Raw genomic sequence first — 13,948 nt, forward strand, 5'->3', positions numbered from 1 at the left:
CACATGTGTATAAATGTAAAAAAAACAAAAAACAAAAACAGCAATACTGTATAAAGAAAAAGCTTAATAAGAACATAATCAATAAATAAAAAAAAGTTCCTGACAATATCGCAATATTGCTAAAAAAGTCTCTGCAGTGTTGTTTCATTATATTTACAAACTTTTTTTTTCCCGTAGGTATATGGAAGACTTGTTTTATTTAAAGGAAGTGTGGAAGACATGGATTTATTTACCACATACGGTATCTGAATCCCAGACACTTTTAACCTGCTCTGGGGATGTTACACTCATTACAGATATTGCTCATTTAGCAAGGGGGGCAACCATTTCATTCATTTCCTTCCTACTATCCTCCCTTCTGCAACACATTCTTTGTCCACCTCCTTCTCATTTATGGTCGACCTCTAATAAAGGCAATCAGCAGCGCCAAACCCTCACTGAGGGTCCATAAACACACAATTTTATAGAACTGCCTTTGATAAAGGAGAGAAGTGACTGTTGGAGCATGTTGACACCCCTTCCCATAAAGCTTATCTCTGACTGGGGTCAGAATAGGCCAAATGGCAAGGGGTTGATCACCATAGCAATAAGACCCAATAAGCCCTTTGGGCAGCATACAACCCCTCTGACAATAATACAACCAAACGTGGTCCTCTTTTGAATAATCAAACCTCTAATTCAGGCTCACATGGGAAATAATGCAGACATTTACCAGGGCCCAATTGAAATGCGGAGTGAGCACAAATTAACCTCTGATAACAGGGTAAGGGCTTGTTCTGATAGGAATCATAAACTTTCATTTGCTCACCAATCACAGTATTTTGCAATGGTAAAAACAAATTAATGAACTGTCCCAGGTCAAGGAGGGGAAGCCACAATTAAAACAGAATTGCCTTACTTACAAACTCCTCACTACTGCGTTTCTTTCAATGTTTTCTTTTAATTTTCTGTGTGTGTATTTGAGCTCTGGGCAGCATAATTATATTATTTTTATTCTCAGGTATATTTGATGATGCTGTATGACATTGGTGCACATAAGCTGGGGGGTTTAAAAAACACTTTGATAGCATATGGTTTTTTCTCCCTCTGCTCTGCAGGAGGGGGAAGTATTCACAACTTTGTGGACTTCTAAACTTTTTCCTTATCAAAACCTGAAGGATTACACTTTGCTCACAGTAGGGAGAACAGCAGGCATCCAAAAAAGCAGTACTTGACCAATGTTAAGTCAAATTTTAAGATCAGACTGATAAAAAAACAAAACCCAAAGTTTCTCCAAAAAACGAATCCCAAATGGAAAAGTGGGTGAATCAAATATCTGTGATCCCCAGTTATCACTCACGTGTTAACACATGTTATCTTTTTATCCTTGTTCAGTGACAACTATCAATCTGTTTCATAGTTAAATTGCATTTTGAATGAATTTCTGTTTTTTGACTCAGATGCAAAAGTCTCAACCTAATACCAAACACAAGACAATACAGTTAAAAATGCAACCTGGAAAGCTATGTCAACTGCTTTTTGATAATTGTAATTTACATAATTTCCACTTTAGTAACTGACATTTTTATAGAATTCTCTACTTCTTATGTCCAAATGCAAGAGGTCTGAGAGATTTCCCCACAGTGACTGCTGAATGTTTGGTTTACGGGATTTATCAGTGGTATTACACCCAGGTCAGACCAAAGCATTTCTTCCAATTAAGGTATTTTGGTTAATCTGATTCTCTCCACCATGGCTTCTAACTCCAATCTTCCTTGGAGTCCATTTCATCTTAGCAAAAGGCATGGTGATAGACTGCCCACCTTGGAACTCAAGCTCATGCTTTAAAAAGCATAGTTTAAAAGATATTTTATTCATCCCCACCATTAGCACTGTGACATAAGATAGTCTGCGTCGTTTTTTGTTGCAGTCTTGTTATTGGAAAAAGCCCCCCAGCCTATTTCTACTTCAAACCACTTTAGACCTGCCTTTCAAATTTGTTATATCATGAAAACTACTCAAATGAATCTAATTTCCTACAATAGCAGTTCACGTGCAATGTCTTGTGCTCCCACACTTGAATATTTTTTTCACAAGATTTTAACATCATTCTAAAGTTCAGTGTTAAACCACAGCCTGTGTCGGTTTGCCTTCTTCATCTTTGACCCCACTCCTTCTACTGAAGTCATGTAGAGCTTGAGATAACTTCCAATTACGAAACTGTGAGAGAGACTGATGCTCATAAGCAGTGAACATGCTTTACTTTGCGAGTTCTTGCACATCAGAAAAAAATGGAGATTGCATATGATGTTTTTGATGAAGGAAGAGTTTCTGCAAATGCATGAGTTCTTTACCCCTAAAGTGTACTCCCATTATTTTTTTGTCTTTTAAAAAACAAAAAACTTTGTTCCCCAAAACTTCTTAACAGCATCAAAGGACATCATTTGTCCACACTTGAACCGCCATTAGGTAAACTGAAGCTGGTACAAAGTCCTCAGCTCTTTGAAAAGTAGTTTGAATTTTTTTTCCAAAACATCTTTGGTTCCAATCAACATACAGTACATTCAAAATGCATTTGACTAGACGACAGGTAAAAACTGAAGATCACAGCATTAATTACACTTTATATTACACTCCAACCTTATGCAGAAACATTGTAGCTGAAGTAGAGAGCAGAGAGTTATCAAACAGGCGTCTAAATATCTCTCTATTGTTCAATTTTGGGGAGCCTGTGTAGCCCATAGCCTTGGACTCCTGTTTTAGTACACAGAAAGGGTGTCTGGTGTGTATTTTTAAAGTTCTCTTTTTGTTCTGCATTTAAAGATGATGTACTGCTAAACTTTGTTCTAGGAAAGGGTTTCGTAAATTGCTGTTTGTCTTGGGAAACTCACATTGCAATTCCCCTATAACCTTTAGAATCAACAAGGTATTGCTGCTTACTGTTGCTGCTTATGGTAGCTTCACCCCAATGGGTCATTCTGTGTAAACTCCTAGGTGTTAGTAAGTCAATATTTTGTCACCTCAAATCATTCTGCTCATGTTGAACAGTAGCACTTTGTCTTGACCATGTCTGCATGCTTTGATATGAAAATGTGTACCTTATGAGGCCAGAAAAAAAGTAAACCAAAGATGAACTCTTTTACAGCACTTTTTTCATCACCATGCTACTTCTTTGATTCCTCTTTCTCTTTACTTCAGTGTGCATAGGCCTGAGTGATTGGGGGGCACATAACGTGGACAGTAATGAAACTAAGGGAGTATTTAGTAGTAAGGACATTGACTTATTTACCAGTGGAGGTGGGGAGCTAGATGATAATCAAATGAAGTGGCAATAAGTTAAGAAGCCTCGCAAAGCTTAAAGAGTAAGCTACGTGAAGTTTATCCTGACTGACGGAGCCCATGTTTGCTGCAGCTAAAGCTGATAAGCAAGCATAACACTTAAACATGTCCATGCCCAGATCTGTCCTTATCAACCATAAAACTATTCATCACTTTCTTTATGTAAATAGAAAAGTAACTGGATTTCTCTAACAGGATTTCAACAAGTTTTTCTTTTTCTTCTTTGATCATTTACTGCTCTTGTTTATTTACTAGACATGAGTTAAGCAACTCAAATCACTCAACCTCATTCTGTCCTCTTTTTGGTTAATCCAAAAACAAGATTGTGAAGCTACTTTATCCTGGTACCTTGTTGACTATGATGGGTTGGCGGCAATACTGAAGCGGATTATATCTGTCCAGGACAGAATGACAGGAATAAATATAAGGAGACCAGGAAAAAGACTGGACACAACTTTGAGTTTAAGAAGATGATGGAAAACTGGAGAAAATGAAGAAAAAAAAGCACACAGAGGTAACATAGAAGGCTGATTAAGTGAATCCCCAGTAGGGAGGAGGAGGAGAGAAAGGCAGAGACGGGGCCTGGTAGGGGGTAAATCTGAATCAGCAGGGCTCTGAATCCCTCATATCCCTGACCCCCTCCTCTTACCCACATATCCATCATGTTAATATACATACAGCCCGGCCCTCTGGGTAATATATCTTTGACCTGTGATTACGCTAACAGCTTATTGTTTGCACACCGAACAATCCCATTATAATGGTGATATGTTTACATACAGCCTTGCTGTTTAGATTAGCATGGTGTATACATGTGTGTGCATGTCACTGTGTGTGCTATGAAACTCTGGTGTGCGTCCATGCTTTTCCTTTGTGCATAAACATCAAATTCAGCCTATGAAAGTGTGCAATTGTGCACAGGCTAATCCCAGTTAATATCACTGCCCCCCTCCCCCAATAAATAAACAAATAAATAAACACAAAATCAACAATGCAAAAAAAAAAGTTTCTGAGTGGCTGTCACAGTCATGCAAATGCAGTGTAGTTATTGCATGTTGTACTGCAGTCAAATTTCATATTTCGACAAATGCGACAGGATAAGTTCGAGATCTGACACAGTAAAAACTACAGACATGTCTTGTTTATGTTTTCATATTAAATGTCTTATTTCTGTGAGTCATTTTTTATTTATTTAAACCTTCTTTGAATAATCACCATTAAGTCCTAATTCAATGGTTGTTAACATGTTGACTGTAAATACCTTCATGTGATTCAGTGTGCCAAATTGGTTTGAACAATGTTCTTCTTGAGTCACAAAAAGCTGGACATGAGCATTAATTCTGTCAAAATATCAGGATCTTTGTGGGATGTGATTTTTGCAATAATAATGTTAATAACACTATGATATACAAATATTAGTTTTCCCATTGGTGAGGTAGTACCCTTTATGTCCAAAACAGTCAGATGCAATGGGAAGGTGAAAAAGAATCAGAGGGTAACAGGTATTTAACCACAGGTTTGAACATCTGGTGGTGCTGGGATCTTTGCTCATTAAGATACATTTAACCCCATACAGGGTGTGGGGTCATAACAGTCCAGAGAGATGCTTGAGGGTCTAATAGTTTGAGGTCAAGAGGTTACCAAGCTCACTTAGCAGATCAGGAAAGAGAATTGTGGTTGACAACTAAAACACGCCCACACAAACTTTGTTAATTAAAAAACAAATAACCAAACATACATAAAGAAACAACTTCCAAAAACACTTGTTCTTTATGTCTTCATCTTGCTTTTCTATTCTGCTCCTAAAGTCCTCTATCTGTGGGAACTCATTGAGATGTGGAAATCCTTTTGACAGAGGATGAATTTACAGTTGTTGGCAGGATGCCCCATACCAATACGTGTGTTTCCACTTTAACTGTAAAGCCCCAGATTACGTTTTCTCTTTTACTCATCCCGTGCCTGCTGCGGATGCGTTCACTCTGAAATCAAAGCCAAGGTGCGTGTCCCTTCACGGTGTTTGCACCTTAATAAAAGTGCTGTAGGGCAAAAGACAAGCATCACAGTAGAACCTAGACAATAACCTGTTTTTATCATGCTCCTGCACTTTTTCAATAAACAAAGTAAGCTGACAGTGGGGGTGCATTGGTTCAGGGAGTGCACAGAATGATTCCCTGTGCTTCCTTGACTAGGAATAGCAGCCGGGTTCCTTCTATAGTTAAACATGCAGAGTATAGCATATGATATTATGCATACTCGCCATACTGTACATATATACAAAAACAGAAACACAAAAAGTATTTGTTTCAGGACGAATGGCGTACATGTGTGTCCCTCCACTTTAAACTGTCGTCTTGGGATTTCGTAAAGACATATTTCTTAAAAGCAGATTGGTTAATGAAGATGGTCACTGATATGACATGGATTCCCTAACACACACAAAGAGGTAGACGAAACACAATTGTGGAGGTGAAGTGTTCAACAAGGCAGCATTTCCCTTTTTTTTTCCACATTTGTTTTTGTCTTTACAAGAGATAATGTTTTAACTTTGAGCTTGTCCATTCCTTTGCTCACCAGTTCAGTTCATAATTCTTGGAAGACGTAGGTCAAAGTTCTTCTGCCAGCACTGCAGTCATTGAGGTTTCTTTTTTTTTTCAGTAATGTCAGTTCAGTAGTGGAGCAGACTTTTATCCCAAGAAAAGTTCTGTCTCTCCCAGACTGACTGAGAGTAACCTTGCTTTCTTCAAATATGGGTCGCTTATAGCACGAGGGGAAGTTATTGCAGGAGGAAATATTTGATGTTGATGCTGGTCAAAACTCAAATTAAAGCATTAAACCATACATGGCATGTTTTAAAGAATTCTCATCCTGTCTTAAACAGGATAAGAGCTTTCATGAATTCCTCTCCAATTTACTGCCTTTAAATGAGCAAATAAAAGAGTTAAGCCTCATGTTTACTTTGAAATGGTCAATAATATGAAGGCCCACACCGAATGCTTTTAGGTGTCCTCTGAAATACAGAACAAAAAACGTCTAAAACTGTGACTTTAGCCATCAGAAAAAAACAAACAAAAAGCAATGTATAGTTTTCTAAACTTTAAGAAGATTTTCTGAGATATCTATGTACTGAGATTTGTGGTCTATCAAGTTAAATATACCCTTAGGTCTGGTCCATGCTGTTTTCCTAATTCAGTTCTATTTACATGTACTAGTGAGGATACTGGAGAGGAAAACTAGGCTGTTACTTAGTGAGAATAAGAACAATAAAACATAGTTATTTTTAACAGTTCAAATAACTTCAAAGACTAAATAAATTATGTTTGAAATGATAATGTCTCTGATAAAGAAGGATAATGATTTTGAATATCAAACCGTGACTACAATAATAAATTTGGTGACAGTGACTTTGTATGTTTCCTATATTAGAAATAAGAATAGGATTTAATTATGATCTATATACAGACGCATGCATAATGGATCCTCCACCAAAGAGAAAATAGTCTTCTCTGTAATTATCAGGCATTGTCAATGATGTTATAATGAGTCTCTTAATTTTTTTTCTTCTTTTTTTGAGTTTTGTAGAAAAAAAGCCAGAGGTAAAATACCAAGATGTGAAACCGAAGTAATAAGAGGCTTTCAGGAATTTTGTTGTGGGGTTTATGAGGGATTCTATAGCAGGTCTTGTGAGTTGTCCTTCTTCTCAAATGTTGTGCTTTGTTGAGGCCTTAGTGCGACTTGTCAGCCTCTCCGATGCCATGGCTTCTCTGCAGTTGGTTTATCTGTTAAGGAGAGAGAAAGGAAGAGGAGACAAAGAGAGAGAGAGAGAAAAAAAAGTGATTAAAGTCATGCTGCTTTGCCATCATGCCTTGTGCTCACTCAAAAAAAACTGAAAACTGTGAGATATGGAGGAGCCCTGTCTAAACGCAGTCTCCCTGCCCAGGGTTTATGGTGACACTCTGTGAGTCACAATCAGTGTATTTGGAGTCTGGGCTGTGCCCTGCTGTCACTGGTGCCAGTTAAAAACAAAGAGAGTGACCACCCTGTGAGTGTACATGGCAGGCTCACTTGGCTTGAATTCAGAGTGACAGAGCAGTCAGCATGGGGGATGACTCCATGATCAGCTTTAATTAAGGCCAGAGAAAGATGAGCAAAATCACAAACAGTGTCTAGTCATTGTCTGCTCTGCTTTAATCAGTTTTGTTCTAAACTCATTTTAGGACCAAACTACTGATTTTTGTTTTTTTCTTTTGGCTTTTTTTTTTTTGAAGTTTGAAGAGTTCGCCATGTGTCCCATTCAAAAATTCACTTTAATCTACTGAAGGTCCAATTTACAAGACACTACTCTAGAGGTGCTGCCTGCACCTATTATAAATCTCTATAAACAAAGACACTTTTGAACCTTTATTGGATACTGTAACAACACTACCCATTTCTGTACAATATACAATTTTGCAAATGTCAGAATAAATGAATCATAGCTTTACAAATTAAATTTCTGTATTTATGTTTTTTACCTTCTAAATAAAACATTTTCATTAACAAATTTGAAACAAAATCGTAAAAAAAAAAAAGCTCTCAAAACTTGACTAACTAATCTCCAAGCCTGCACTGGGTGCAAATAGTTTCATTAGTATCAGTTTCAAAATTGTCCACCAAGGTATTGCCCCTTCACTGTATTCTACAAGCACAAATTGTTACGGGCTGAATCAGAGCTATTGTCCCAAGGTTTGGAACACGTTTTCTTAGAGAACAGTCATCATCAAACCCTTCAAAGTATGTGCTTGTATGGTGTGTGATAACGTGGTGTGTGATGGGAATGCGGTGCCATTTGGACCTCCAAAGTCAGGTGTTAGCACTTCAGCTCCTTGCCCCATCAATAATTGACAAAGGCAAACCAATCAGAACAATTTGCTCCCCACAGTGAAGTGCTGGAGCAGTCTAACGCCAGTGAATCATTAATGAGGCAATTAGCTGAAATGGTTAGACGGTTAGCCCTTGCTTTGTGACTCTACTGCAATGTTTCTTTGTATACAGGAGCTGTGTTTGATGGAGTGATGTACAGGTTAACACAAGCAGAGGAGAGAGAGAGTACAGACACATCCGAGTGTGCAGACACAGAACTCAAGCAGCCTAAGGCTGAAGCGCTCTCGACTCAGCGATGCCAGCTCTCCATCTGTTGACCACAACTCTGAGGCCCAATAATGGGAACAAACCCAATTGGCCATTAGCATGGGAGATTGACCTTTATTGGTTGTTGCTACCATTGCACAGACCAACAGAAGCTGTCTCCCGGGTGACTCAAGTGTGGGAGAGCCTTTATGGACATGGATGAAATCGACCTTAGTGGCATCACTCAAACATGGGGAAAGAAACAAAGTAGCAGCAAAGGTGGAGTTTGCCTTTGAAGGCTACAGATCCTGGATTGTTGTTTGAGAGGAAAATCAAAGCCTCATGAGAGTTGCTCACAAAACCTTATTGATTGGTCTTATTGGAACTATTTCATAGTTTATCGATGGTCCTCTGCCTGCTCCCTCAGCCCTGAGTGTAGTATAGGCTCAATTAAGCCAGCCACCTAGATCTTAGAAACAACCCATGCAAATACAGAGAACATGGACTCTCAAGCATGCCTTCTTGCAACCTTACATCAAATAAAACATTTTTTTTTTCACTCTGTCGATTTTAATTAAACTAACTTAGATCAAAACCATTTTTATTTACTGAACTTTATTTACATATTTTGCCCAACAAAACTCTACAGTTTTCAGTTTATCATTTTTCAGCAACCCAATCAAACTAATGCAGTCTTGGTTTCAATACGTCTTTGTGAAGGACAGATCTGGAATGAAAGTGAAAACAGCAAGAGCACAAGAGCGAGCAAGAATGAAAGAGAGGAGGGGCAGCAATATATAAAAACCCTTAAGATTCATTGCTCTATTAGGGCTATGCAGAAGCCAGCAGTGAGCAGGGAGATCTGCAGTTTTCATTTGAAACAGGAACATAATGTTATATTTCAGTAAAAATTATGTTGTACATTTATCACTGATTATAGTCAGTCTAAAGTGAAAGTCTTGCAGATAAAATACCGGAGGAACATTACTACCACTTCTTGGTTTTGAGTATTTTGTATATGTTCAATTTAACTATCTCTACAAAGTAGGGTGTTGTTGACTAAATGTGTGCTTCTTGGAATGTTCAGCTTCATTAAAGTAACCAGTTGCGCACTAAATCAGAACCAAATTGCAATTTGTTTGGATGAACCATTCTAAAAAGAAATACACTTTTTTTTTTATTGAAAGGATTACTTAGCCTTTGGTGGTGAATTACCCTAAATGAACTGTAATAGATACTGTACTTAAAAAAAATCTAATAGTGCATTTAATAATTCTTTTCCCATAGTTTCACTTTTTCATCTTTTATTGTGAAAAGTCGTTTGGAAGCCCTTTGTTACAACAATACATGCACATTGTATGCTAATGTCCTCAGACTTTTCCTATAACTGACTGATCTACTCGGTCTCTGACAGTCCGTGTTCTTGTAATATAAATACTTTACGTTGTACCTTGGATTTTTCTATTTCAAAATTGGCTGTGTAATAATCCAGTTAATAATAATGCAATATATTTTTAAAGAAGCTATGTGCAATAACATCCACAAGAGCTTTACATTACAGAAAAGCAAATTGGAGAGTGAATGGCAGGGGTTATGTCCAAATGAACTCAGCTTAGTAAGTTATGGATGTAGAAGTGTCAGGTGACTGGTTTACCATAAAATAAAAAATCTTAAAACTGTTGGCATTTGCTTATGTACCTAACTTGTGAGTCCCAAAAATTACTAAAATATTCATTAATTCATTCATCTTCTAAACCGTTTTGTCCCTTTCGGGGTCACGGGGCTGCCAGAGCCTATCCAGGCAACTACTGGGTAAAGGAAGGGAACATCCTGGACATGGTTCCCAGTCTGTCGCAGTACCTAATAACTAAATGTAAAGTTCATTTAAAGCATAAGAACAGATTTTACAAGAACATATTTTACTTTGTGAAAGTATCTATTGTGCTTTTCCCCCTGAAAACAAAAAGTCATATATGTTCAAGAAATTTGTAGATTGTTGATTTCAAAACTAACCAAAGTCACTACAACAAAAGATTAATACCTTTTTACCTATAATGTCTCATGCAACCTCTTTATTTTGGAAAGCCTGCCTGTGAATCAGTTAGTAAATACTTTACACAACAATTCAGAATGGAGTAAAGGGTCCATTCATCAGACAGGTCTACTTTATACTGTTAAGGTGCCAACACTAAAGTACACCGTATACAGTATTTTAGAAAGTTTGTATCTCAGGCTCTCGTGCAGTGCACTTACCTTACCCTTTCATTTTCTTTGCCCAGAATCCCTCATCACCCATCATAGGTCAGGCAGTGGGGTTGTTCTGGATGGATCCAATCCATCACAACGCCAAACAGAGAACAGCCAAATGCACTGACCCTCATTCAACTTTAAACTGTCCATCAACCAGATATTCGTTCAGATTGTAACAAGAAAACATAGTACACAGAGCCTGGAATTTAAGTCATTTAGAAAGAAAAAAAAGGCTGGTCCTTCTCCATTGAGCAGATTTCTTTCCATATTTTTTTTTTTTCAAAATTTGATAACATGCTGTCAAGCATATTCAAGCCTCTTTAAGATAAGACAACAAAGAGATAAATTTAGTTTTACTGTCCTCCCCATTGTTTTCCCCCTAAAGCTCTTTGACTCAATTTCCTGCAAATTTTGAAGAGTTTGTTCTGGTGTTTTAATAAGTCACACTTTAATAAGTAATCAGGATGGAAAATAGTTGAGTCCAATGATAAGTTACCATGTTCAGCAGTGCATAGTTAACAGGAACAGCACAGTACAGACCAAAAGTTTGGACAAACCTTCTCATTCAAAGACTTTTCTTTATTTTCATGACTATGAAAATTGTAGATTCTCACTGAAGGCATCAAAACTGTGAATTAACACATGTGGAATTATATACATAACAAAAAAGTGTGAAACAACTGAAAATATTTCATATTCTAGGTTCTTCAAAGTAGCCACCTTCTGCTTTGATTGCTGCTTTGTACACTCTTGGCATTCTCTTGATGAGCTTCAAGAGGTAGTCACCTGAAATGGTCTTCCAACAGTCTTGAAGGAGTTCCCAGAGATGCTTAGCACTTTTTGGCCTTTTTGCCTTCACTCTGCGGTCCAGCTCACCCCAAATCATCTCGATTGGGTTCAGGTGCGGTGACTGTGGAGGCCAGCTCATCTGGCGCAGCACCCCAGCACACTTCTTCTTGGTCAGATAGCCCTTTCACAGCCTGGAGGTGTGTTTGGGGTCAATGTACTGTTGAAAAATAAATGACGTTCCAACTAAACGCAAACCGCTTGGAATAGCATGCCGCTGCAAGATGCTGTGGTAGCCATGCTTTTTCAGTATGCCTTCAATTTTGAATAAATCCCCAACAGTGTCACCAGCAAAGCACCCCCTCACCATCACACCTCCTCCTCCATGTTTCGAGGTGGAAACCAGGCATGTAGAGTCCATCCGTTCACCTTTTCTGTGTCGCACAAAGACTCGGTGGTTGGAACCAAAAATCTCAAATTTGGACTCATCAGACCAAAGCACAGATTTCCACTGTTCTAATGTCCATTCCTTGTGTTCTTTAGCCCAAACAAGTCTCTTCTGCTTGTTGCCTTTCTTTAGCAGTGGTTTCCTAGCAGATATTCTAGCATGAAGGCCTGATTCACACAGTCTCCTTTGAACAGTTGTTGTAGAGATGTGTCTGCTGCTAGAACTCTGTGTGCCATTGACCTGCTCTCTAATCTGAGCTGCTGTTAACCTGCCATTTCTGAGGCTGGTGACTCAGATGAACTTATCCTCCGGAGCAGAGGTGACTCTTGGTCTTCCTTTCCTGGGGCGGTCCACATGTGAGCCAGTTTCTTTGTAGCGCTTGATGGTTTTTGTGACTGCACTTGGTGACACTTTCAAAGTTTTCCCAATTTTTGGGACTGACTGACCTTCATTCCTTAAAGTAATGGCGGCCACTTGTTTTTCTGTAAATAGCTGCTTTTTTTTTTTTTTGCCATAATACAAAGTCTAACAGTCTATTCAGTAGGACTATCAGCTGTGTATCCACCTGACTTCTGCACAACAGAACCCCAACCCCATTTATAAGGCAAGAAATCACACTTATTAAACCTGACAGGGCACACCTGTGACGTGAAAAACATTTCAGGTGACTACATCTTGAAGCTCATCAAGATCAATGCCAAGAGTGTGCAAAGCAGTAATCAAATCAAAAGGTGGGGACTAAGAAGAACCTACAATATGACATATTTTCAGTTGTTTCACACTTTTTTGTTACGTATATAATTCCACATGTGTTAATCCACAGTTTTGATGCCTTCAGTGAGAATGCACAATTTTCATAGTCATGAAAATAAAGAAAAGTCTTTGAATGAGAAGGTGTGTCCAAACTTTTGGTATGTACTGCATGTGTGACAACACGTGTAATCGATAAAAAAGTGTCAATACAACATCTAAACTCTTATAGAGAAATCCTCAAAAGTTGTGCATAACAACTTTGTATCAGCTGTCCAGTGCAGAAACAAACAAATACCGGTATAAGCTAAACTAAGATAAACCATTATTTTATGTTTTTTTTTTTTTTGTTAAACAACCTTCACCAAACTTCAGCAATGTCATTTTTTTTTACCAGCAAATTCTCTACCACCTCCAAAATGTCAACGAAAACACATTTGTGTTGACTAAAAGCAAAACCTGTGTTTTAGCAATTGACATTTGTGTAAAAACTGTGGACAGCTCGCCTCTGTTTAATAATTGGTATTCACTTTTATGGCTCTCACAGGATGTTATTCTCAATAAATATTTGCAAACAGGAAATTTGCAGTGAGATTGGAGAGTCATAACCCTGGCACCTTTGTGTTTTGAGATTAACGTGTAATTAAAATTGTAAATCAATATTTATTAAATAGTGACCTGAACACATGACTCATTTAGTCAGGTCAAATAAAAGCGAATATAAGGGAATGCCCTTTTAATTGCCTTTCTGAAACTGTTATATTTACAGACAACTTTTTGTCTACAAAACTGAAAAAAAAAAAGCAATAATGTAAAAAGATCAAAGCACACGATGTAAGATGCACCAAAAGACTACCGGTATACAGTCATAGAGCATTTTAAGAATTTAACAATGACAGCTATCACACCTATCTAAGGACCCCCTTCCTTTCCAAACCACATGTTTGAACCACAGTAACCACAGTCTTCCCACAAATTTGATAAAGTTATTATTTACAGCAGGTGTAAATATGCAAAAGCATCCCATGAAAACAACCAAATTTCTGCCCAAAGCAGAGCACATGTAACACGGGGCTGGTCCCCTGCATTTTCTGTAGTGGTAACAGGACAAGATGTCAAAAGCTTAATGGACTGCTCTGCTTATTGTTTAAGAATCGCTCAACATATAAATAGCTAAAGGCAGAAAAAACAAAACGTACAGCCATCACTAGTTGGCCTCAATTATGCATTGAAAATAAAGTTATGAGCTGGTGGCTGAATTATTGATGCTGGCACCGGGAACAAGAGCAT

The 13,948-nt window shown here is 38.0% G+C and overlaps 1 protein-coding gene across 1 annotated transcript in view; it reads right to left on the reverse strand.

Annotated features, from left to right (window-relative positions):
* Positions 1-379: 379 nt before the first annotated feature.
* Positions 380-13,948, reverse strand: part of LOC101173775 (transcription factor Maf) — an 81,616-nt gene continuing 68,047 nt past the window's right edge. Inside the window, exon 3 of the mRNA XM_004067226.4 lies at positions 380-7,094. The gene's annotated coding sequence lies outside the window, so the exon portion shown is untranslated. The remainder of the gene's footprint in view (positions 7,095-13,948) is intronic.

This window comes from Oryzias latipes, chromosome 3, assembly GCF_002234675.1.
Source record: "Oryzias latipes chromosome 3, ASM223467v1".
Lineage (NCBI taxonomy): Eukaryota > Metazoa > Chordata > Actinopteri > Beloniformes > Adrianichthyidae > Oryzias > Oryzias latipes.